General features: G+C 45.0%; 1 protein-coding gene across 2 annotated transcripts in view; it reads left to right on the top strand.

The window, feature by feature from the left end:
- Positions 1 to 5,435: 5,435 nt before the first annotated feature.
- LOC144770626 (myeloperoxidase-like) overlaps positions 5,436 to 24,930 on the top strand; it is a 329,709-nt gene continuing 310,214 nt past the window's right edge. The window contains exon 1 of one of the 2 annotated variants that reach the window (XM_078655312.1): positions 5,436 to 5,478. The gene's annotated coding sequence lies outside the window, so the exon portion shown is untranslated. Of the gene's footprint in view, positions 5,479 to 23,533; positions 23,647 to 24,930 lie in introns of those variants that run through there. The other variant, XM_078655313.1, reaches the window with a different exon arrangement.

Consider the following 24,930-nt stretch of genomic DNA (forward strand, 5'->3'; position numbering starts at 1 on the left):
AGGGGGCTAGACCCAAGAGAGAGGTGTAGAGACTTTAGTACTAGTTCGTTAATACTTGCGGTTTTGTGGCCCTGATGTTGTGCGATTAGAAACTCCCGTTACCTTCAGCTCCAGTCCTCGTGCATCGCTTACGCTGATGCTGCCATTTGTAACCCGGAAGTAGCTGACAGGCACTTCCGGGTCTCCTCTTAGCATCTCTGTTGCGGTGAACATTAAAGAAAGACTATCGTGCTCTGCGATGGTTTGGAAGCCGAATTGGAAGTTATTGATGTTAGGCTTTATTTCGAAGGGTTGAGCAAGGATAATCACGAATTAAGAATTTGATGTTTGTTTGTGGAAGAACAATTAATAATTGTTTTAAGGTTTTTAAAAAAAAGGGGAAAACAGACTGGATTGGCTTTTGGAAGTCTGTTTTCGTGAACCCAACCCAGATATCGGCATGCAATAAAATGGTTTTTGGACAACATAATTAAGAGAGAGAACAAACTTGTGGGGAAACCCCCCAGTCACAGGACATTATCCCTGTGGTTCCTGCTCAGTTTGCAGCCTTACTCAACCAACAAAAGAGCTGCAACTTCTCCCAAACTTCAAATGGAAGATATTGAAACATACCAATTGCACTACCAGTCATGTGGTGTACATGATAACCTGCCCCTGTCAGATGCAATACATCGGAATGACATGCAGAAAAGTGAAGCAGAGGATTGGAGAGCATAGAAGCAATATAAAATGTAAAAGAAGCACCACCAAGATGGCCAATCACTATCTGGAGAAAGGCCACACAGTGGAAGAACTCAATTGGGTTGTTTTGGAAACATTAGAGAATAAAGACAGAATTTCAGAGAAAATTCTCTTTGAAAAGGAGCAACGCTGGATCCACCGTCTGAGCACTGACTCCAGAGGCCTTAATGATAACATCCCATGGCTGAGCCTGTTGAAATAAAAACCTCTTCCAATCTAATGGAGTCATAAGAACCATACCTACAAACAGGGCTGTAAGCCATAATCCCTGGGGTTTACATAGTGCCACAAAAACTGAACCACTTGTGTACCTGGTTTAATCAGGTGCTGACATTACAGCGCACTGCCAAGGACAACCATGGTCCATTTTTGGATTGATCATCACCACTACATGAGAGATAACATGAGACTCTGGTCATATTCTCCGTAACAAGGATACATCAAACAGGGAACCCTCTGACAAGTACGGTAGATGGGTCGCAAAATGAGACTCTACCATTTATCACCGAGCAGGTTTTTTACTGTCACCATTAAGACATTTTCCGGGCATTACAATTAACTGGACAACATAGTAAAGCCTAAAAAGTTTGTTATTGTAATTATGTTGTCCAAAAACCACTTTATTGCATGCCAATATCTGGGTTCACGAAAACAGACTTCCAAAAGCCAACCCAGTCTGTTTTCCCCTTTTTTTAAAAACCTTAAAACAATTATTAATTGTTCTTCCACAAACAAACATCAAATTCTTAATTTGTGATTATCCTTGCTCAACCCTTCGAAATAAAGCCTAACATCAATAACTTCCAATTCGGCTTCCAAACCATGGCAGAGCGCGATAGTCTTTCTTTAATGTTCACCGCAACAGAGATGCTAAGAGGAGACCCGGAAGCGCCTGTCAGCTAATTCCGGGTTACGAGTGGCAGCATCAGCGTAAGTGATGCACGAGGACTGGAGCTGAAGGTAGCGGGAGTTTCTAATCGCACGACATCAGGGCCACAAAACCGCAAGTATTAACGAACTCGTACTAAAGTCTCTACACCTCTCTCTTGGGTCTAGCCCCCTCGATACCCTTGACTAAACCCGAAGGAAGTGTGGCATTATCACACTCCAGGTATGTTTACAACCATTACCGTTGAGCCAGAATCGGGACCCACATTAAAAATGCGCATTGTAAAGATGACGAGCATGCACGCTGAAATCGGTTTTTTTCAGTGTTCTAAACAAATACGCACGCTTTTTAAAGAACGCGCCATAGCGAGCACGAATTTGGTATCACACCAGTCCTGCATGCTTAGTATGAAGACGACCAATATCACTAATATCATAGATTGGTTACTTTTTGCATGCCATACATTTGTGGAGAAAGAGAGAGTTGACACTGCCATTTACTAAGGGGTCTGTAAAGTATTGCCATTTTTTGAGTTGCCACAAAATCGATTTTGATTTTTGATGAAACAGAAGTCAAGTACTACTTATATGTGTCTCCCTTTACCCTTACCCTTGTATGTCTCTATGTCAATGTTTGTTTTACTCGTTGCAGGTACATTGAGACCTTACAGAAAAGAAATAGGTTGATAATTTCCCTATTTCTCACATTGTTTGCAATAAGATCAAGAATATTGTAGACTTGCACCACTATCACGATTCACTATTGGTCCTGAAGAAAGCCCATAAGTCAGATTCAACGGCAAATTGGGCTGAAACATGTCGGCCATTTTTTACCTCACCTATTGCTAGCCCGTTCTGAACTCCCAATAATTTCACAAACGCACTTTTTTCAGCATTCCTCTAACAGGGGCTATCCGAATCCAGACTGAATAAAGTTACTTACCTGGCTGTACGGATATTTTAAACGGAACACTGTCCACATCACTGGGTCACTACTGTTTTTACCCATGGGTAAGATCCTCCAGATGGAGGCTGCATAACGAAAACTAACCCCATGATTATGCACACACGTGTATGAAGAGCGGAGAATGAAGATATACCGCTACCACTACTTCCCAACACGTGCATGAGGGTTTTTTATTGGAAACACTTCGCTTACCTCTTGCATACCCTGGTTCATGCAAGACAAGTGATCCTTCCCCATTGATTAGTTGCATTAAAGAAAAGGAAACTGAAGGATCAGTACTTCCTCCCCCCTCCTTTGATTGGCAGACAATCCACCAATACCAGCGCGGCTTCACATCTACCATCCTTTCGCAGCGCGGCACCTTCTGATGTCACTTTCCTCCACTCGCAGCAATTGCCGTCCTTTACAATTCATCTCTTACCCACTCACACGTCCCATTCATACACTGAAATAACGACTTGTACGTCCAAGCAATTACTTCTCTGACTGTACGACCACAGTCTCGTGTAATTGTCTACCTCAACTGGCAATTGTCTGTCCCTGAAACGACCAGACAATCAACTCAACAGGTTACAATCGCTCAATGTTCCACATACAGCAACCCATGACTAGTGTCAGTTACTACTCACTCTCTCACACATTCACTGACCCTATCTCAGTCCAGGCAGTCAATGGAACCTCACAACTCCCCTCACAATGGTCGACAATTACTCTGGGTGTCTGCCACACCCCAACCTCTTAAGCTACTCATCGGCCATAAGACTTTCCCGGGCTACGCGTACTTACAGCCTGATCCAGCAATCACACAACAGTCACTCCAACTCCGCAGAAAATGCCAACATTAACACCACAATCTAACAACACATAACCCTATTCATACTCACTCTCCGTCCGTTTCCATGAAAAGCCGTCTTCAGCTGGCACTCTGCTGGACAATCATCACCTGAATTCTATAGGGCTCAGGAATTCTTATCCTAATCCAGATCTCCGGATTTCCTAAAGACAGTCTCCCCTTACTCTACAGACAACCATCCTCTGCGGCTACCAACTGACAGGGGCGGATTGTAACTCACATTTCCTCTTACCAGTCTTTAGAATTCCTGGTCGAATTAACTGTTTCTTTGTCTGCTGAGAAGTGTAAAGAGGAGAACACCAAAGACCATAATAACTTCATAAACCAAGTCAATTCAAGTTTAAAGGACCACTGACTACAGAGCAAAGTTTAAAGATGTATTACAAATCCAAAAATAACTGAACATACAAACACCTCAGCAAGAGGTTAATAAAGTAAACGGGCACTAATACAAACATGATCCTATGCAAGAGTCTCAGACGACTCAATATGAAGATTAGCGTAAGTTCGAAAAGCATCAGGCAAACAATAACAGTCCCTGCTTAAAGCCTTGACTGCATTTACCCAAAAAGGAAAGAAATGTTAATCTGTCCCTAAACTAACTCTAAGGTGACATCCCACTTAGCATTCCCACCCAGGCAAGAGGGAAAAAGGTGTCAGCAGTGAAGACTTCCTAAGAAGTACACTCACTTCCATGGGTAAGTAGCCTAAGCTACAGAGGTCATTCTAAGATGCTCCTTCTTGCATCCCATCTGTTCAAAGGCTACTCTAAGACTGCCCTCCACCCTCGGGGTTCTGTCCCTAATACAAAATCCCAAAAACAGTAAACACGACCTAAACACACCCCTTCAAGTAGGTCCTCTCTCCTGGGTTTTTCCAACGAAACTTCAACTTCATCCAAAAACTGTTGGTGTGTCCTTTGGTCCCAGGCACCTTCTCCGCCAAATGTATCATTCCACATTCTTCTCACTCCCACGATTCTCAACTCTACCATCCTAACTCCTAAAACAAAGAGTTATTCTACCTAACGAGGCCTGTGTCCTTGCACCTGCAACAGAAAGCCTGTGAGAAAGCAACCTTGCATGCACACAAATCTACAATTCAAACTTAACTGAGAAAGGGAGCCTTCCCAAGGAAAATACATTTCAGGCCTAGAGTAAATAGTCAAGCTAAGAAATCACAGTTAGGCCTACATAGGCGTTTTCATATTACCAGGCCTTTACACATTTATATGCATTTCTAACGCCACGTCGTAAGAATTACATTCAAAGTCATTCTAAAGCATAGCATTCTTTTCATGAATAAGCAAACCTACACGTGCAACTTTTAACATGGTGCACGTTAAATCCTAATGCACTATTTCAAACGTGAAGCGTTATGAATTGCATTACATAAGGCATATTCTCGGTTAAACACTACATTAGTCTGCAAATGGTTTGAATACTCCTAAGCATTCTAACCTATATTGATTAATCCCTACATTTCTAATAATCACACATTAGTAAGGTCCTCTAAATATATGGGTGCTAACTACCCATTATGATGCACCCCTACAATTTTCCAGAATAACATGGCGCTCTATCAACCCCCTCCCCACCCAAGCCTAGGTCCACACATGACAAGCCCCAACAGGACTGATTATAAAGAGGACTGCCTGCAGACAGTTTAAAGGCGACACAGCACAAAGCTGAACATTTTTACTGGAGTCACATAAAAATATAGCTGGCCTGGTCCCTGTGGTCACCCCGGGTGACTACGGCCCTGGGAATGTGTTGCGCAAGAAAAAAAAGCACAGTGACTGAATAAACTTGAAATATGAGACATTTCCGAGCAGCTGTCACAATTTCTGTCACAGCCCAAATATGTGTTTTTACGTTGGATGAGGGTATGTATGTCTTGCATATTTGTGGCTTCCCTGATTGGTATTACGGGAAGTGACGCCCTCGGGGTGAATTGCATAAAAGGAATTTCTCACATGCTGGTAATGAGACGATTAGAAGCAGGTGGTGCCTCTGGTACATCTTCACAGGTACTGAACAATGTGTCTTTACTTCTCTGTGTCTCGGATGTGAACTTGCAGGGACCATCCCAGCAATAAAGGGATGCACCGCTCTAGAAAGGCCATCTCATCTCTGTGTGCCTGAATAGGTCTCTTGAAATGCTCTGAGCAAGCAAACGCACAATGTACATGGCTCCGCGAAATTGCGGGCATTATTGTACTCAGGGAGGGGGCGTGGAACTTTAGGTAAAGCCATTCGAGTAAATAGAGTGAACTCCATAAGGGGAAAGACTTTCTTTTGCTCAGTTCTTTGTTTTTTTCTTCATAAAAATTGCATCGATCGAGGAGGGCACGCTGGTGCTTGAAAGGGTAATTTAGTTGGAGAAATGTCCTTATTGCTAGACTTACGTCAATGGCACCGATAATATAATATAAGAAATGTATGCCTTTTTGTAGGGTGTTAAATGTGTGTCAGTGCGAGGTCATGTATTTGAGTCCCGATAAGACCAACTCATCCTTTTGCACTCCATACATTGAGTACAGTCACATTAGGTAATAGTAACACGGGTTATTTACGGTGTTAAGAGAAGGCAGAGGTGCGGAGTGTAGTGCTATATAAGCAATAACTATTAGTACTACAGGGGTGTTGTTCGATTAACACCAGCACTTTTCATGTGGAGGTGCATGTCCAGAGAAAAAAGTTGTATCAGGTAAGTCAGCAGGACTTATGCTAGTTGGAATATGTCTTTCAGAATCTTTGAAATAGCTTTTAATATTGGAGGCTTCATGTTATACACCTGTCTTCGGTAAGGACAGCGGTTCTGTATTACCATAGAATCTGTGGAGACTTATTTTGACATTGGGATGCGCTCCCTGTAATCTGGATAGGTTGGGGGCTGTGGCCATGGGAGACCCAGCGCCATCTGTGCTGTCAGGAGCCTTCGGGGACAAGGATGTCACGTCATTGTAGGGATGCTGCAATTATACTCCTCAGCCAAACCTTACACTACTCACTCATACGTTTCCTTCAGGGGGGTCTGGGGTTCTCTGTGCTGCCCCTGGTCCTGCCCCATTCTTGCGGAACAACCTCCCTCAAACCGTAACAGGACGGTCGAATTTACTTGCAAGCCCGGTGCAATGTAAAGATTGTATTGAAGTATTTAACGGAGCTGGTTTTATTTGAGGTCCAGTCCTTTCTAAAATCCATACATAGACCGTGTCATTATAGGGCTCAACTAATAGAAACCCTTGCATAATGATTAAATAACATTCTAATTACGAAGAATTTGGGATATTGAAAGAAAATCATATGTTAACAGGAGAAGCGGGCGGTGAAGGAGGAGACAGTAAGGCGACAACATTATGATATTATGAAATACATTATGGAACCTCTAGCATTTGGGAAGGGGACTGATCGCACTTCCAATCCCTAGTAGCTAAAAAACAGCCATTCGGACCTAGAGACCAGTGGCCAGATCATGAAACATATTTGACTGACACAAATTCCTTGGAGATAAGTAGGGAAGTGTTTGGTCGAAGGTCCATCACTTTAAGAAAGCAGATTTGTGTGGTGGTGCTGTGTGACAAGAATACTTGTGCAAAAGCGTGTACGTTTTGTTGTGGTGGTGATGTATTGTTTTTGTGATGTGTTTTTGTGCTGTGTTATTCCAATATGATATTGGTGTGTTCTACTGTAGCTTTGTATTAGGTTATGTGCTGGTGTGCCCTGCTATGTTTTACGTTGTTAATTTTTGTGTTTTGTTGTTATTGTGGTGTTCTCATTTGTGCTCTGTAACTGCTTGAGACAGGTCTGTAAATGCTGCTAGAGTTGGCCCCAAAAAATAGAATATTCCTTTAAAGTCCCCCTCAGTGCTTAATTTGTGAAATAATGAGTTCCAGGACCCAAAGTTTTACTCAGGAGCCTGTGTCCGGCTCTATTGTATGTCGGTTTGCAGTATAGCAAGAATGGGTAGTCTTGACTCCACTCCGTACCTCTTTATTCCACCACCAGACACTTCATGCCCCTTTACCTCACTCTTGCAGGATCTTCTTTTTATATTTGTCACTATTTTTCATCTCTCTCTTCCTCTTTGTTTACCCATTGTGTGTTTTTCCCTCTCTTGTTCTGGGTCCAAGTCTGATGAGGAAATTGAGTGCCAGTCCCCAGAAATTAGCCCTGGAGGGCTCCACCTACACCCACCGGCTCACATTAAGCACCGGTTCCACTGACAAACAACAGTTTTTCATGTTGTAAGGTGGTAATATGCTGTCACTTCAGATATTCTACTTTTTATTACACCAGACAGCCCAAAAATGTGGTGGAGCCAGTGTGTCAAAGTGATTCTTTCAGCGTTCACTTTGTTTGCTTCAGGGCCTTGATTTTAATCCTGCTTGCAGCACTTTACAAAGTGTTGATTAATACAGGCATGCCAGGCACGTCACATCTTCCCATGCTAAAGTTGCCATTGCATCTAACGAACAGAATGAATGTGTTATTAAATTATACATAAAACACAATCCCATGAAACATGATCACATCCTCCACTGAGGTGCATAAAGTGTTAGTTACTTGGTTAAGCCTTCCAGATTGAAAACATTTGTAAACCAAAATAAAAAAAGAGATTCACTTCTGATGCTCTCCGTACGACTTTAAGGACATTTATGGTAAGTCTAGCAGGCGTGAAAGTAAATACTCCTGCAGGAATTGATCTCTTTTGTAATGTTTAGGACTTCCAGTTGAGGTAATTAATTCTAAACACTATTTCTATCAGTAATTAGTTCTGTTGAATTGTGAAAAACTGGGTTGTAAATCCAGCAATTCACTGCCGTGTCTTAGTGCCAGTGGGTAAGAGAACGCTTCACCCATTGTTGCTAGTCATAAGGGAATATTAAGGAATTTTAATATTAAGGTATAGCATTCTAATTGAGTGTACTGGGTTTCCTCAATCCAATTAATATGTCAACATTTTGATCCTAATTGAAAGGTTTTGGATGAGGTGGAGCCCAATTTAGCTAGAAAGATGTATCTACAGTTTAGACATGGAACATTACCCTTCCATGCTTTCTCTCGTAGATAGGCATCTTCTCTAAGTGGAGGCAACGTGGTATATCCTACATGTGATAGGTCCCATGAACTGTGGCACACATCATGTTCTTTTGCACAAGGTACAGATTGGTCAGGTCAAAATGGATTATAACTATTTCTAGGAATATGAGGTTAGCCCAGCATATGGAGGCTTTGGGAATGCTACAAACTGATGCATTCCAACATATTGTATGTGCAGTGTCAAAATACTCGTTTTCCATATGGTGTATTAGGAAGAAGTTTATTTTAACCAATTCGGTTGACTACAGTGCATAGGACTGCAAAATGTATCATCAGACAAAAGGCACTCGCACCTTTATATTCAAGAACAAAAGTTTGATTTCAATATGTGATCAGTAACGCTGGTCAAAATAGCACTTACATTGTTTGTCAGGCATGGCGATATGTACTTTTTTAAATTGCCTAACTGAGAAAAATGTATCTATATATCATTAATTATGCATATAGATATTTATTTGAAGTTGTGTGAATTTAATAGACTTTTTAATGTTTAAATGAATTAATATGAAGAATAATAATAATTGTATCTGATTTGTGGACTTTTATAGTACTCTTTACTTTTGATGCCCTTTATGGTGTTAACCTTGTTAAACTAAGAGAGAGTAAGGATATTTTTGTTGGAATCACACTCCCAGTTCCCTGAGGTCAATATATCAATACAAAAAGAGAGAGTACCCCAAGGACAAAGACGTCATTGTGGTTTGGAAAAATGGAGAGTGATATCAAAGGAAAAAAGTCTTTCCTTGTTTAAAAAAACCCTCACTCACCAACCTAGTTGGTGACATGCTTCATCATCGGGGTCCACCCAAGTAGCCGAATGCCATTTTGGTGTGCTTGGACGCCTGGACTACAGCGAAGCTGGGTTTTCCTAGTTTGTGTGGAAAGGTGGTGTACGTTTGTGGATTAAAAATATCTTTGTTGTACTCCCTAAGTTTTTATTTGGCGCAACAAGACAAGGTTAAAACCATGTGGGATAATTAAAAAGGCTAAATTGACCAAGAAGTATCAGTGTCTAAGTGCAAAGGTTGTTGGTCAACATGTTTCAACCTATATGTGTTAGTACTAGGTTTTCGTCAGGACCAATTGTTGAGAGCGGAAAGTCTGCGAACGCTAAGGCGCATCTGTCACCTGGTTCAGCAAATAGCCAGACCGTGTACTTACGGTGAGGCAACCTTACAGCATTCTGTGTAGGGGGAAAATAGCTGAAAGAGATAGAGCACAACATTTGCGCACAGTTATATACATTGCGACCGTGAACATGTTACTCAATCTTCTTTACAGTTCTCCATAGGGCAAGTACACATGTTCTTGTGTCATATCAATATGACATAATTAATAGGCACTGACTCTCTGATGCATCTCAGTTAGGAGCCTGAGAAGTACTCCTATCTTGCCATTACATACCCACATACATTCGTAGTCATAAGTGGGTGTCATGCAGCTCTCTTGATTTAAGAGCATATAACATTGTGACTGTGTGAGTCTGTGGTCATACATAAACTAGTAGTGCCAATTAATTTTTTAACGACAGACAAAGGGGGAACCAAGGTATAAAAAACCAACTCACAGGAAACTAATAGTGGTTTTGCCCCATTGAAACCGTGGGGGGGCTGGTTATAGTTGCATTCTGTAGGATAATAAGAGGGGGGAGAATCAAACGTCCATTGTCTCCACAGTGGAAGATGGGACAGGGATATAAGCGGTGCCCACCCGCAATAGTATTAAACGGAGTGAGGCTGCTGAAAGGTGTATTGCCTCTGCTTGGGGAAAAACAAAGCAGCCACTCACCATCACATTCACACATACTCACTTTCATCACCCCTCTTTTGCTGTCTTTGGATAGTCCTCGACTCTTCCTTGTTTTGGCTGGGGAGTCAACAATGCGGGATGGCCTTATTTTAGCTTTCTGCCCTCTGGTCAGAACTTTGAGCTTTACAGGGCTAGTTTCTTGGTCAGACGGCAATGAACAAGGAACAAAGTTTGTCACTGGGTCCAAAATAGTATGAAAAGACTGACTAAGCCGGATTGGGGATACATCATGATTAGAGGCCACCAATGATTCAGGGATTACAGGAGTTAAGGAAAGTCTGCCTTGCGTGTGTTGGGGCCCAAGATATAACCTTAGTTCAGTTAACTTCATCTCATTAATGAGGGCTTTTTCTGCCCTCAATAAGTAGGCATCCAAGATTCCACCACACTTCCGCCTACACTCGGCATACGCTTACTCATGTTTGACATCTATATGGGCGCAGATATGTTGACAGATCCCTGCTAAAATACTTTGCAGCTGACAGCACAGAGTATACTATAAAATGTGCAAAAATGCAATACAGTACTGGACTACTGACCATACAGTACCTAAGTAATTATTGGTAAACAGACAACCCTAAGTTGCAGCGTGAAAAACAAAATTATAGCAGCAATACCAGAAACAATGTGCAATATATATAGCGCGATACAGTACTAAAACATAGACCTTAAAATTACAAGAAAAAGACCATCATAAGGTCTTTTGTTGACCAATAAATTGAGACGTGTATGTATGCAGCTTTTAAGCAGTCAGGATATTGTCGGCATTTTGGACACAATAATATCACTAAAGTGCAGAGTAAAGAGCAAGGCCCTGATTCGAGGGGAGTGCTAACCAAAAACAGACAGTTAAAACTCATAACCCCCTTGTCACAGAGACTGAGGTGCAGCGTGCAGGTACAGCAATGAATAGCGTTATCTCCCCTTATTCAGCCTCTAGCAGAACATAGGTCATCTATATAATGAATAGGTTTCCCAAATCAGTGTACCAAGGACCCTTCAGTCTTACCAGGCGGAGAGAAGCTCACCCACACTAATAAAAAACAGAAAAACAAAGTCAGATAGTTTCAAACAACTCACAAGTCAAAATGGGGCAAAACCAAGAGTCCTGGCCCAGCCCAGCCTCCTCTGGTCACTGACGGGTTAGGACAGGCCCATCCCTGGTCCGGGCTTTGCCCAGGCGCGTCCCGCGCCACTGAGTGTGTGCAGCGCTTTTGAGCGCGTTAATGCCAGTGATGAAGCCTCCCTCTCAGCTGTGATACCAGTGATGACGCCCCCCTCACACCTGTGGGAACCAATAAACACACGTTGCACTCTCGGACTTAGAGTCCCACCAGAGTGTGTAGGCGCACAGCGGTGCGCGAAGAAAAAGTAGAAAATGTCTCACCCTGGGCTCGGCAAACAGCGGGAACAGGGCTCTAGACAAAGTTCAGCCCCTGAGGTGAATCAAAACTGACCCAGAATGCGACCCCCAGGGGAAGTAAAGGTTGCAGACCAGTCTTCCCCTGGGGAATTCGCGCAAGACCGGAAGGACAAGGTGGGGGGTGGGATTAGAAGGGGAAGGGGTGGGATTTAGGTGTGTTATAAGGAGTTATAAGGAGTTGAAAGAGGAGAAAACAGCCTCTTCTCAACTCCTGAGCACCACCGGGGGGACATGAAAAACTTTGTGGTTGGTAGGTGGGTGGTTGGGGTAGGGGCCGATTGGTCGATCAGCGGGTTTTTTTTTTCATAGCTGCTGTGTTATGGTGGTGTGCGGGGAAGTCTCCTGGCGCTCAGGCACCCTGCTAGGGACAGCGGTCAGCGTCGCAGTGCAGGGCCGGTGGGAGGGGCTGCGGCCGGTGCGCCTATTGAGCGGGTGACGGGCCAGCCTGCCGGCATGTGCGGGTCAGCATTAGTGCCTCCGGGGTGTTGGGCCGTGTGGTCCGGCGCTTCTTAGATTTGTGGCAGGTATGGTAGGGGCACCCTGTTTTTGGCGTCCGACAGTGTGTGCGGGCGGCAGGTCATATGCTTTTTAGTCTACACGATGCACACGGCTTTTGTCCTTAATGAGGGGAGGTGGGGCGGTCATGGGGCGCGCGCGACCCGGTGCTGAGCGGGAGGCGTCCCTGTGGCAGCCGGGGTGACATGTCTGGCTGGGCCTGTCCCCAGCTGGGAGGGGGTTGGCGGCGGTATGCAGCGGGCTCAGGCTCTGCTCCGCCCGGTACTGGGAGCGAGCTGGCTGCATCGGAGGGCGGTGGGGGGGGTGCGGGGATGAGGAGCAGCGCCTAGCAGCCTCTCACGTGGCCTGGTCTTGGAGGGGGGCACTCGTACAGGCTTTGGTATGCAGGGGCTGCCCTACTGAGGACACGCTTCCCAGGAGGGGGGTCACTTGAAGGGTGGCAGCGCGGGAAGGGCCCAGGGGGGCCATAATAGAGAATCTTTTTCGGAATGCTGTAACGCCATTGGTAGACAAGCAGAAGTAATTTTGATGATTTCTGCTAGTCACAGTGAATTGCACCACGGGAGTGCAGCTATACCATATATCACAGGGGCCTTGCTTTGGGGGTGGGGGGTTTAGGCAGGGTGTCCAGCGGGGGATCTTTCATGGGCGCGCAGAGTGCGAGGCCGAATGGTGCAGCAGAAGGAGCGTACGCGGCATGGTATGTGTACAGATGGTTTTGGGATGTGTGGTGCGGGGAGCCTGCATGCGGTGCAGTGGCGGAAAGACTCTAGCACTATGCTATTCTCGAGGGTTAAAGGGGACATGGGATTCTGTTAGTTTCCCCCAGGAGGCGGGTTGCTGTGATCAACGGGGAGCAGCGGTTACATGGGCGGTGCATTTGGTGACAGGCAAGACGGCGCCTGGAGTCTTTTGGGGCACGTAACGGGGCACATGATTCTCGAGCAGGGCGACATTGGTGTTTTGAGGCGTGTTGTGAGGATGGTGTGTCGGGGTTCCTGGCATTTGGGTTGGGTTTTAGTGGTTGCGATTTGGGGCAGTCTTCTAGGGCGCCGATATTATTGGCTTGCGAGTGAAAGCCTAGGGCTGGGGGTGTTGTCTTTTCCAACAGTGGAAGGTGGGATCTCTGTTCTGCTGGTCGTTCTGGGCTTCATATGGAGGCCGGGCTGTTTGAGTTGGGCCGCCTGCAGTGGCGCACAGTTCTTACGTTAGGGGGGTGGTAGCAGCGGTGGCAGACAGAGGACCAGGGTGGGGTGGCTGCAGGTTCGGGATACGGGGTACGACAATGTGTTTCGGGGACGATGTAGCGACTGGACACTTGCCGAACAGGGGCTAGGGGAAAAGGGATGCACTTCATGTAGGACTAATTATTCTTTTCTACTACAGGAGTTGGGAGTGGAGCAGGACCCCAGGCGGTCGCCTGGCGGGGGGAATGGCCCCTTCTCCTGGGCATGGATCAACGGAGGAGGCGAACTAGCCAGTTACAGGAGGGGTGTGAAATGTTGAGGGAATCTGGGGGACGTATGGGGGGGTATTTGTGGTCAGTACGGATGACATTGTGTTGCAAGACGTAAGGATTTGCCCCGATCTCGGAATACAGGTGGGGGACAGACGTACGATGGGGATATCTCTGGTATGGCTTTGCACTATGAATCATGGAGGGGGCATGGCGCAATGTAGTGGATAATGGGGGTGATTTGGTCACTGGTTTGACTTGGGGCCTTGCAGCAGAGTGGGTAGAAGGCAGGGGCTATTGACCTGACTTGCGGTGCAAGGGCCCGATAGGGGTGAGCGGGTGGTCATGGGCCGGGATTGGCCCTGACAAGTGACTTATTGACACAGGACGTAAGATTTAGGTGGTGGAGGTCGTCCACTGGGATGGGGGGGGTCACCTTTCACAGACGAGTTTGGATTGCAGAATGTCGCTTGTCCACACAGGACACAGGTACAAGTAGGGAGAAGGGGATTGCACCGTGATGGGGTGCACCTGCATGGTTGAGGATTGGCCGGTCCACAAAAATGTTATTGTTCCTCTGGGTGCGGGTACTGGTGGTGGATGGTCGTTCACCGCGAGGGGGACACTTGTCACAAGCAAATTTTTGGTCCCTTTAAAGCTTACCGGTTTACAATGGAGGCGTGCAAAAGGGTGGATGGTTGTTCACCACAAAGGGGGCACTTGCACAAACAAGGTTTGGGCCCAAGGATCCTATCTACCTACATTGGATGCGCAAAGGGGTGGATGGTCGTTCACCGAGGAGGAGGCGCTTCTCGCAAGCAAAGCTTGGCCCAAAAAATATTCTCTATTACACTGTGCAAGCAAATGGGTGGATGGTCGTTCACTGCGAGGGGTGCACTTGTAAGACACAAAGTTTCGGTCCCATCAAATCTGGTCTGTTTACAATGGAGGCAAGCGAAAGGGTGGATGGTCATTCACCACAAAGGGGGCGCTCGGCACGAGGAAGGTTTTGGCCCAAGAATCCTATCTGTCCAAATTTGAATGCAAGCAAAGGGTGGATGGAAGGAGACGGTGGCAGTGTCTCCAACCCGCTTGCCGGTCGCCTCAAGTAAGGAGAGCGTCTATGTAATGGTACCAATTTAAATTTTAAAATCAAATGTGAATTGAACTGTGGCATTATTTTATTGAAACAACACTAAATTGCAATAGTGTATTTTTAAAATTGGAGCGCATTGCTTGCACCACACGCACTCACCAAGAAGCAACTCTGCTTCCAGACATCCTCGCGTGACCCACGGTGGGTGAAAGCGCTAGGCTGCCGCCTCCCACGGTAACAAGGGGGTGGTAGGCTTTTTACTCACTTCCTGTTCACTTCCTGGTCCACTGGGAGCGGTTAGCGCTCTAGTGGATCCACACAGCGCTATATAGGCGGAGCGCCGGAGGTGCTCGCTGCGGGAAGGAGACGGTGGCAGTGTCTCCAACCCGCTTGCCGGTCGCCTCAAGTAAGGAGAGCGTCTATGTAATGGTACCAATTTAAAATTTAAAATCAAATGTGAATTGAACTGTGGCATTATTTTATTGAAACAACAGTAAATTGCAATAGTGTATTTTTAAAATTGGAGCGCATTGCTTGCACCACACGCACTCACCAAGAAGCAACTCTGCTTCCAGACATCCTCGCGTGACCCACGGTGGGTGAAAGCGCTAGGCTGCCGCCTCCCACGGTAACAAGGGGGTGGTAGGCTTTTTACTCACTTCCTGTTCACTTCCTGGTCCACTGGGAGCGGTTAGCGCTCTAGTGGATCCACACAGCGCTATATAGCCCTCGCGCCCTTTTGAGCGCACAGCGATCGCGCGCAGCCCCGCCAAAGAGCTGCCCGTCTGCGCCCGTCCGCGACAGGACGGGGCCAGGGGCCACAGACATTGCGCCCTCTCCACTATCACGATTAGGTATGAATCCATACTTCATCAACTATACTACTCAATCCTTACTAGACCTAAAACCGCTGTCCGCATGTAGTACTAAAATACCATGGCATACTGTTGAGGGAGCCTTTTCATGTTTAGAATGTCATCATCGATTGCTTTGTAATCACAGTCCATCTGAAGCAGAAGCCCCCGCAATAAGGCTGAAGTCTTTCCTTCTTAACGTACGATCCCTGCCCAAACACCAGCATGAGGTATGGGATCTGATACATTCTATCCAGCCAGACATATGTTTCATCACTGAAACCTGGATGAAGCCCCACACCATCACAGCTGTAACAATGGGGATCCCAATCGGATATAAGCTTAAACATCTAGATAGAGAAGGGAAGACTGGCGGTGGCCTAGCAATCATACACAAGGATGATTTAAAGGTCACTGTATTTTCACAATATCAAAGTTTACAACTCGAAATCATGTTTTTTAAAATAGACCTTAAAAGCCATATATTCTGGAAAGGAGCTCTGGCTTATCGCCCCCCAGGACCAAACCCAGATTTTCCGCCCCTCCTCCAAGAGCTGCTAGCGCCCCAACTTAAATCCAACGAAGATTTTATCCTTCTAGGGGACTTCAACATTCATGTAGATCAACCAACACTACCTGAATCTTACTCCCTTATCACCGACCTGTTAAATCTAGGTCTAGAGATAAAAAACACCGGACCCACGCACAGTGGTGGACACACGCTAGACCTTGTCCTCTCCAACTGTTCGAAGATCAACTGCCTTCCAGCAAGAGAGATCCTATGGACAGACCATTTTCTTCTACAATTCTTACTCTCAATTCCCAAAAAACCTACTAACAAAGGACCCTCCCCTCCGACTTGGCGCCGCCAATGGCACAAAATCTCCGTAAGTAACCTACTGGAAATTTGGGTAGAACCCACCATATTAGCAGAAGACACAGCAGACATGGCACTGGAAAAACTCACTGGCTCAATTAAGCAAGCCATTGACACCCTGGCCCCTCTAAAACTATAAAAAGAGTATCCCTCCTCTAAACAAGAAAGTTGGTATACTCAGGAGTTAAGGGAGCAAAAACAGAAATGTAGGCAAGTCGAAAAAAAATGGAGGAAACATAAGACTGAGGAGACTAGAGCGGTCTTCCGTCATGCTCAATCCATTTATTATAAAAACATCAGAACGGCCCGAAAAAATCGTCTTCTGCAACAGCTGGAAGAAGCTGTTAATTGTCCTAAGGAGCTTTTTAAAATCCTTCAAAACTTTATCAAACCCGCCGCATGTGAGAGCCCGGAGGAGTTCTCACAGACTTTATGCGACGAGATATCATCGTTCTTTGAGAGTAAAATAAATATTATATATGAGAAAATAGTGGCTGCCAATAACAGCATGAGCGGTACCAATAAGATTACACCTTTAACCCCGCTTAAAGATAATTCATACCCATTATCATCCTTCCCCCTTATTGAAAGTACAGATCTTCCTCATCTCATTACTCACATTAAATCAGGATCTCCAAATGACCTCCTCCCTGCCAAGATGTTTCCTCCCCTGATCCTTCTCCTGGGCCCCTTTATACAAAATGTTATTAACATCTCTCTTACTAAAGGACAAGTCCCAGCAGAGTGGAAAAGGGCGGTGGTAAACCCAATACGCAAAAAAGCTGCATCCCCATGGACCGACCTTTCCAACTTGCGCCCCATCTCACTCCTGCCATACATCAGCAAGATAGCTGAGAAGCATGTGAACACCTATCTGTCACAACATCTCGAAGCGACGGAGGGCCTGGACTATTCTCAATCTGGTTTCAGGCCGAACCACAGCACCGAATCAGCCCTCCAAACAGTGACCAATAACATCAGAATGGCACTGGATGGAGGTAGCTCTATGATTCTGGTGCTGTTGGATCTCTCCGCCGCTTTCGATACGGTGTCTCACAAAGTGCTTCTTGAGCAACTAAAGGGCGTAGGATTGGAGGGAGTGGCACTGACATGGATGGAAAGCTTCCTGTCAGGCCGTTCTCAAGAGGTCAGGCTGGGCTCCCACAAATCCATCTATAGGGAGCTCAATAAGGGAGTGCCACAGGGTTCCTGTTTAAGCCCTACACTTTTCAACGTGTACGTGGCTCCCTTGGCCAATCTAGCAAGATCATTTGGGTTTAAACCGGTGTCGTATGCTGACGACACCCAACTCCTCTTTCCCTTTAAAGACCTAACACCTGCAATACAAAGATCTTTTGCAGAGGGAATGAGAGCAATATCTACATGGATGTCATTAAATTGTCTCCAATGTAATATTGGAAAAACGGAGGTAATGCTGTTTGGGCAAGCAGCAACACACTGGACACCGGATTGGTGGCCTCTGGAATTGGGCCCTGTTCCCAGCCCTAAAAGCATGGTGAGAAACCTTGGAGTGTTATTAGACCAGACACTCACTTACAAGGACCATGTAAATCAGGTGGCTAGTACCTGCTTCCGAGCCATCCGAATGCTAAGAAGAGTGTTTCCCTATCTGCCAGACTGCCATAGGAAAACACTCGTGCAGGCATTAGTCATCAGCAGAGTGGATTACTGCAACGGCCTCTTTTTAGGAGCAAATGAAGGGCAGCTCAAAAAGTTGCAAGTGATCCAAAACACGGCAGCAAGGGTAGTCCTCAATGCCCCCCCTAGGACTCCATCCCTTCCTCTGCTGATCAGGCTCCACTGGCTGCCAGTGAGGACACGAGTACATTTTAAGACCCTATGCACTATCCACAAAAGTGTGATAGGCAAAGGCCCAAAATATCTGGCTAACATCTTCCAGCCCTATGCCCCTGGACGAACCCTTCGCTCCGGCAACCAGCAGTTTCTGCAGGTGCCTAGAATAAAAAGGTCCAGACAAGGAGGGCGAGCTCTGGCCCATCTTGGACCAAAGCTCTGGAACTCCCTACCTCTTGAGATGAGAATACTTACCAACCATCTGACCTTCCGTAAGGTCTTAAAAACGTACCTATTCCCCAGCAACTGATCCCTCTCTGTCTATATGTACCATTCATCTACCCATATTCATCTGAGGATATTCTCACTGGCAAAGCGCGGAGATACCCCTTCGGGGGTCTATTCAGGCGCTATAGAAGAATATAAAATAAAATAAATAAATAAATGGTCATTCACCCAGGAAGGGGCGCTTGTTGCAGGCGAGGTTTGGCCCGTAAATCTTCCCTGTTACACTGGTTGCAAGCAAAATGGTGGATGGTCGTTCACCATTAAGGGGCATTTGTCGCAAACAATGTTTGGCCAAAATCTTATCTATTTACTTGGGATGCAGGGAAGGTGGTGGATGGTCGTTCACCACAAGGGGGACACCTTTCATGGGCGAAGAATGGCCCACAATATGTGCTTTGTTTACGCGGGACGCAGTTACAGGTGATGGATGGTCGTTCACCGCAAAAAAGGGCCACCTTCCTGGCCACAGATTGGCCCGACATAATGTGATTTGTAAATCTGGGTACGGATGCAGGTGGTGGATGGTCATTCACCGACAAAGGGGGGCTCCTGTCACTGACAAGATTTGGCCCAACAAAGGTTTTGATTACACAGGTTGCCAGCAAAAGTGGGCTTGGTCTTTCACCGCGAAGGGGGCATCTTTCCCGGACGGTGAGTGTCTTGGATATGTTATTTGTTTGCGCGAGACGCGTGGTAAGGTGGTGGCTGGTCGGCCACCGGATGCCTCTAGGTGGCGGATGCATTCGCTGCAGAAGGGGGTGGGGCAGGGAACCGCCCTATAGGCGTTCCCTGGTTGGCGGTACTTTGGAGGGGTGGTGAGTCACATATGGGCGGATACACCCCTCGGGGGGGGGAGAACGGTACACGGGTGACGTATAGCGGGGCGCGGGAGGCAATGAAGGAATTCAACAGAGGATGCATCGAGGGCAAGTGAAGGTGAAAAAGGGGAGAGGAAAGAGGTCACTGAGTGAAGGGGGAAGAGTCAAACAGGTGAGATGGTTTTGAGAAGGAGGAATGGAGAATGAGTCAAAATGAGATGGGGAAAGTATATTTATTGCATTTATGTACTATGGATGCAAGTTTAAAGGATTGCAACCTTGTCCTAATAAAATGGCCTTTTACACTTCAAGTAACAGCGTGGAGTGTGGTTCTTGCGCGATGTGACCTCAGGGAAAGTAAAGGTCGCAGACCAGTCTTCCCCTGGGGAATTCACGCAAGACCGGAAGGACAAGCTGGGAGGTGGGATTAGAAGGGGAAGGGGTGAGATTTAGGAGAAGTTATAAGGAGTTGGAAGAGGAGAAAACAGCCTCTCGTCAACTCCTGAGCACCAACGGGGGGACATGAAAAACTTTGTCCACCCACCCACCCTACAGGTCTTAAGCGATGGACTTGGGGTGTTTTTTGGGTCTGAGCGTGCCAGTTTAAGGCAGATTGCAGAGCAGAGGCGTTGCGGTACTTTGGAGGGGTGGTGAGTCACATACGGGGGGATCCACCCCTCGGGGGGGGAGAGAATGGTACACGGGTGACTGATAGCGGGGCGTGGGAGGCAAGAAGGAATTCAACATAGGATGCTCGGAGGGCAAGTGAAGGTGAGAATGGGGGTAGGAAGGGGGTCACCGAGTGAATGGGGAAGAGTCAAACAGGTGAGATGATTTTGAGAAGGAGGAATCGAGAATAAGTCGGAATGAGATGGGAAAAGTATATTTATTGCATTCATGTACTATGTAATAAAATTTAAAGGATTGCAACCTTGTCCTAATAAAATGGCCTTTTACGCTTCAAATAACAGCGTTGAGTGTGGTTCTTGCGCGAAGTGTGTGTGTCCCCACTTCACACATTTAATGGAGCATTCTTATCTGCTCTATAGCATATTTTTACTTAACAGAAAAAGAGAACTCTTTTTAAAGCCACATTAGTTCAGATAGGTCAGTGTTTTTGAAAAGCATACCCTACAGACTGGAGAATGCAGATGACGCCCAGACATGATCTTTGAAGTACCTTGTTTCTACTACCATGTGTGCCTGGCATTGCAGCTCTTTAGGCTTTTTTGCAGTTCTATGTAATATAAACAAGGCCTGAGTGCTACAGAGTGCAAAAATTATACATTTTTGAACAAAGGGGGAGCAGGGATTAGATGATTTACCCTCAATCACAGGTTGTTGAGTGGAAGCTAGGATACAAACCTAGGGTCAGATGTACAAAGCTTTTTTTCATTTGCAAACGTCTCCATTTGCAATATCGGGCTGTTTGCGAATGAAAACAGGCATTTTTCAATGTAAAGAACCCAAACTTGCAATTTGGTAACCTATTAACGTATCCCAAAATGGGTTTGTAATTTGGTATTAGGAAGGGGTGTGTTTATAGCTAATGCAAGAATGTGGTAACCCATTCGCAAATAGGAAGGGGTCACAAAGGGACTCCTTTCTCTTTGTGAATGTTTGTAAGGACAACTTCCTGCTCTTAAAAAACTGAAAAGAAAACTTTTAATTTTTCTTTTTGAAACCGATTCCATTATATTTTTTCAGGAAAATGGGCTGCATTTCAAAAGAAAAATTGCTTTATTGAAAAGCGATCACAGATATTGTGGTCTGCTGACCCCAGCAGGCCACCATCCCAGTGATGTATGAAATTCCCAATTTGTCGCATACCGAGACCTACCAAATTTATATTAATAAGGTAGATCTATGTGCAATCCACTGGGAATCGCAAAATGTGTCAAGGACACATTTGTACATTGGTGTTTGAGATTACCAAATAGCGAATAGCAAAAATGTGCTACTTGGTAATCTCAAACTATTGCCTACGTACATCTGGCCCCTTAGTTCTGAGGCGGCAGCTCTAGCAACCTGTCACATCCCCACCTAAGGAGGAATAATGCAAAAAAAGCTAAGTATTGTAGTATTTACTCTCAAATCGGCATTTGTGAAACCTGGAAACCACCCTGACTATTTTCTAGGACACAGTCAGAAGAAATGTTTGTGGTCATTTACATCTTTATAGCCTATTCATCAATATTAGAAGTCGACTATGAAGAGATCTATTCAAGAAACGAGCCAGTTTCAGGGGCAGTGGAATTTCCCTTTACTTGTTGTTAATGCTTGGTGTGTAGTTCACTGGCCTGCTGCTGCGGTAGCAGTGAGCAGTAAAATGTAGGTTTCTGGAAGAATGCAGAACTTAACGGCTGTCTGTGTAACTGCATAGTAAAGCTTATTTTGTAGACAAATATGTAGGCACCCAAGATTTGCCTCAGAGGACCACACCAGTGTTGTATTATGTCACTGTGGCAGAACAATACTCTTAATTCTATCTAATTTCTCTTTCACCTTATCACTCCTGCTTTCTCCCTTTGTCAGTGTGCTTCTATTTGTCTCATCTTCCTTCTTTCTCCATTTTGTGTGTTTTTTGGCTGTGCGTCAAAGTCTGATAAAAAGCTAATCTTGTTTTTTACTAAGGATGCCAGTGGCCGCCAGCACAAATTAAGCACTGATATAGTACAACTAAGACAGAAAACATTTGTGGGCTCTAACATAAAAGTGACCCTCATTTGTCAATCTAATAGCTAAAATGTGGCCCATATATGCAAATCCGGTCACTTTTGAACCTGTAAGGCACATGCTGTATAGGTGCTTTGCAAGGTTGGGGAGACAGCATGAATTTCTCCTTTGTGATGACAATGTTTATGGTAAATCCGGGAAACCAACAGCAGACCAGAAAACAAGCCCAGGAACAGCCAAAAAAGCCCCACTCTCTGGTCTATTAGATGAGCTCTTCTGGCACTGCTAGATTGCCATTTAGCCCAGTCCAACATTTAGCACTGCCTAATACCATCGTTGAATACACCTCGAGGAAGGTATGACATATGACCCTACACACAAGTCTTTGATGCAGCTAAGTGAGTAAATATAGTAGCCAGCAACCACAAATGACATCTGGTTTTGTGGATATGTACATGCAGAGTTAGTACTTACGAATGCATAAAATCAACAAGAACATCAGATGTTGACACAAACTTACATCTAGGTCAGGGATGTGGAAACTAGTGGTGGCAGTGTGTCACTATTGTCAATGTCAAGTAATATGTTTGTTTGATTCCCAAAGGCACTCCCAATACTAATAACACATTTACTTGTAGTTGTGATAACAACTGGACTAAAGCTGTAACTAGAGGGTAATATTTCTCAAAGATCTCCTTATTTTTCAGTTGAGAAAACATTTTTCACCTAATTTGTTTTCAAAATCAAAGGAAACAATGTGCTGATGGACATTTCCTTTATATTTAAACCCACAGAAAATCTGAAAGAGCAGCAATAGGAGGAACAACAAATCAGTCCAAAATATTCACCTATTATGTATTTCACAATGTACATCTTAGAATTTTGTGAAGAAAGGAGTAAACCTATCGAAGTCAAGGTTTGAAGGAATTGCTTTATGCATCAGGTAAAGAACCATACCGCACCACTAATGTATAGAAAAAGATATCACACAACATAAATGCCATTCCAATCCAATATGGTGAACCTGAATATTTTCAAATAGTACTTGTTAGACCCGTCAGCCTTAGGGCGGTCTTCCCCTGGACTTGTTGTCTCTCCTGCTCCATTTTGCTTACCTATTTTTGTTGGCCTTAGTACTCTTAGTACTTTACTGCCAATACAGCTCCATGGGCAGGGCACAATGTAAATAAAAAGTTGGATATGTACTTTTAAGTTTAATGTGACCTGGCTGTGAAAACTCTTAAAGTCTTTTTTCTCTGCCCACTGAGGTAGCTATCAGTGTGTTCACTTGTAAACTCTGGAACTTCATGCCTTCTGACATCTGTTTCATTTCTTATCTCCTTCATTTCAGAAAATCTATCAAAACCTGGCTATGCTCCTACCTACTCCTCTGGCCTCCAGGCAACACAAACCCTGAGAAACTCCACTAGGAGTGCTGTGTGCTTTATAGATCCGCACAAACAAGTAAATGAATAAATAAATGCCAGCTTTTATAGGTATTTTGTAGGTATTGTTTAGCTCAATACTTTTTTTCTAACCTCGGTAGTATAATCTCTCCGCCATAACCTTTCTATTTGTTTTAATTTACTCCTCAATTTGGGTAATTCCTTATTAAAACATTTATAAGTCCTTTACTATGGCCAATTTGGGGATTTTATGTACAAGGAGCTAGTGTATCAACAGTCTCTCAACTGGCTGATTTTCCATTGTACTTATTAGTGGATTGTTAGGATTAGCTACAGCATTATTATGTATTTTTAGCTCTCACATAGATTTGGCTACTTCAAATGCATCGAAGTTGCCTCAATTTCTAACTACAGAGATCAAGCGTTCTGACCTAAGTTTCACATCACAAACATTCAGCAAACAAAATGACAACATGGTCCAACCAAGTGACTGCGAAAGGCAGACTTATTTCATTGTCTCAACATACTATTTCAATCACGTGGTTCAAATTATATGTTGTACCCATGAAAGTTAAATTAAAACTCAACAACATCAAAATGTCTTTCAATTTTAACTGGTACGCATCCATGTAGACATTGACATTTTCATCCAAATCTGCTTCTTTTACAAAGCACACATTTCTGATGGTAATGAGCTTAGCAGTGTATTTAGGGATTTCAATGCAACTCAAGGGCAACTACTTGGGGTCTATGACAGACTGTGAACAGCCTTTCAGCTCTCATAGGATCGGTGACTCTCAGTGGCGGCTCACATAGGGCGTCCTGCGGGGTGGTGGGAGGGGCTGGGGCAGGGTGGGGGGGTAGTAAACTCGGACATACGACAGAACGGAGGAAAGTAATTATTATGTTCCTCCGTTCCGTCGTATGTCCAAGTTTACTACCTCCCAACCCTGCACCTCCCCGCCCCATCCCACCGCCCCACAGCACGCCCAATGCGAGCCGCCACTGGTCACTTTTACTAGAAGTAACTCTAATTCTCTGTGAGTATTCGCTATTACTTTCTCACATTTTAGAGCTTGTTTCACATTCACTGCCAAACTCCCCTCCTTGTTTTTTAGGACGAGCCTAGGCAGCGAATGCTATGTCTCTTTGTGTGAAGGAATGTCCCAAATATGCCAAACGCGCAACTCGTGGCACGTCATGTTAGTTATGAGTAGCCCGTCCACACTTTGCATTGTGGTACTTGCAGTACTAGGTCAGCCACTGACATAACATAAAATACTATGGGCCAGATGTAGGTGTCAAAATACCGGTCGGAATCGGCCGAAAATACCGATTTTCG

This window comes from Lissotriton helveticus, chromosome 7, assembly GCF_964261635.1.
Source record: "Lissotriton helveticus chromosome 7, aLisHel1.1, whole genome shotgun sequence".
Classification (NCBI taxonomy): domain Eukaryota; kingdom Metazoa; phylum Chordata; class Amphibia; order Caudata; family Salamandridae; genus Lissotriton; species Lissotriton helveticus.